Source organism: Sphaeramia orbicularis, chromosome 6, assembly GCF_902148855.1.
Source record: "Sphaeramia orbicularis chromosome 6, fSphaOr1.1, whole genome shotgun sequence".
In the NCBI taxonomy this organism is placed as follows: domain Eukaryota; kingdom Metazoa; phylum Chordata; class Actinopteri; order Kurtiformes; family Apogonidae; genus Sphaeramia; species Sphaeramia orbicularis.
Genome location: NC_043962.1, coordinates 27,345,409 through 27,347,906, shown reverse-complemented (window position 1 = coordinate 27,347,906; position 2,498 = coordinate 27,345,409).

The following is a 2,498-nucleotide window of genomic DNA, read 5'->3' as shown; positions in this document are numbered from 1 at the left end:
ATGCTGAAGATAAGTTCATCTGAGTCACCAGCCTCAGAAATCGCAAATTAACAGCAGCTCAGATTAGAGACCAGATGAATACCACACAGAGCTCTAGCAGCAGACACATCTCTACAACAACTGTTAAGAGGAGACTGCGTGAATCAGGCCTTCATGGTCAGATAGCTGCTAGGAAACCACTGCTCAGGAGAGGCAACAAACAGAAGAGATTTATTTGGGCCAAGAAACCCAAGGAATGGACATTAGACCAGTGGAAATCTGTGCTTTGGTCTGATGAGTCCAAATTTGAGATCTTTGGATCCAACCGCCGTGTCTTTGTGCGACGCAGAAAAGGTGAACGGATGGATGCTACATGCCTGGTTCCCACCGTGAAGCATGGAGGGGGAGGTGTGATGGTGTGGGGGTGCTTTGCTGGTGACGCTGTTGGGGATTTATTCAAGATTGAAGGCAACCTGAATCAGCATGGCTACCACAGCATCCTGAAGTGACATGCCATTCCATCCGGTTTGGGTTTAGTTGGACCATCATTTATGTTTCAACAGGACAATGACCCCAAACACACCTCCAGGCTGTGTGAGGGATATTTGACCAAGAAGGAGAGTGATGGAGTGCTGCGCCAGATGACCTGGCCTCCACAGTCACCGGACCTGAACCCAATCGAGACGGTTTGGGGTGAGCTGGACCGCAGAGTGAAGGCAAAAGGGCCAACAAGTGCTAAGCATCTCTGGGAACTTCTTCAAGACTGTTAGGAAACCATTTCAGGTGACTACCTCTTGAAGCTCATCAAGAGAATGCCAAGAGTGTGCAAAACAGTCATCAGAGCTAAGGGTGGCTACTTTGAAGAAACTAGAATATAAGAGATGTTTTCAGTTATTTCACACTTTTTTGTTAAAGCTATACCTACCGATGTGGCATTTCTCACAGCACTTAGTAAAAGTTTGAACATGAACAACCCGCCTCCCTCCAAAGCCCCGCCCCCTTCCCTCTGCCTGAGCTCTGAGGCTCCTCCTCCTCCTCATACGCGATGGAAACGGAGGAGGAAGCAGAGGTGGAGATCCGGTCCGTTTTGGTGTGTCCGCGGACCCCTCCCTCAGTAATCAGATGCATCATCCACCTGCCGCGGGCCCGCGGCTCCTGTTCCATCAGTAGACCTGGTCTGTGCAGTACTGGGTCAGTGTCTTCACTGCAGTGCCCAGGGGATGGGCGCGCGCACTGTGAACGCGCAGCCTCCGCAAATTTTCCGTGGACATTTGAGGTTTCATAGTCCATACAATTATCATCCTACATCATCTTACATGTGTGACACCATGTACATGTACCTGTATGAGTCCCACCGTCATAAAAGCTGAGCTTTATGCAGACCTGTTCAGTCCAGTACAGCTGACTTCCGGACTTTTATCTCCATCCTTCATTCATCAGACTCCCGTTTGTGCCCCTCAGTTGTTGTTTCTGTTGATAAATCCGTTTTTTCCCTTCCACATGTGCATGTCAGTTCTATCCAAACACATCCTAGACAGCAGACTGTGGTCAGTGACAGGAGGAGCAGCGCCAGTGAAGCGTCAGATTCAGAGGTACATATATCAGATGTGAGACGGCGATAATGGATCGGATGCTGGACGGCCGTAATGGATGATTGACAGGAGGCTCAGTCAGGTTCCGCCAATTATTTTATTCGGACCGACTAAAATGATTGGTCAGACTTTTATCAGAAATATATGAGAATTAAACATTTTTGAGTTTCAATACCTGGCGGATTTCTTTTATATTTTAGTTTGACACACACTTATTAGGAGCATTTTAAGATGACAAAAGAAAAGTGTAAAAATGCCACATCATACGGTATAGCTTTAAGTACATAATTCCACATGTGTTCATTCATAGTTTTGATGCCTTCAGTGAGAATCTACAATGTAAATAGTCATGAAAATAAAGAAAATGCGAAGAATGAGAAGGTGTGTCCAAACTTTTGGCCTGTACTGTAGATCCAAAATACCACTCATCTGACTCCCCCCATTGTATAAATATGACAACCTTTAAGCTCTTTCATTTAATTCAGGCTCAGCTGGAGCCTATTATCAGAATAAATGGGTCTTTATTCTTGTTTCTTACCACTTCATCGCATAAATGTGACTGTGATCGGATTTGCTAATCACAGAGAGAATTGTTTTAATCAATCGGAGTGACTTCCTCTACCTGCGGGTCGCATCAGATTATTGCGCATGTCCTTGGCAAACCCTGACGTTGCATTTAAGTACTGTGGGAATAAGGTACATACGCACGTAGTTTACATCTTAATTTTCCAAAATAGGGAGCAATAAAACGTATCAAAATATTTTAGGTATTTGGTATATAATTTTTTAAATATTACTTTTTCTGAAGAGCAAGTTTTAATAAAATCTAGTTAGTTTATATTATTTCAAGCCTGTGGGTAATTAGGTGACGGTACTAAACTTAAACACAAATTTCCGTGGTGTCCCGGAAGCTATCACAGTATAACC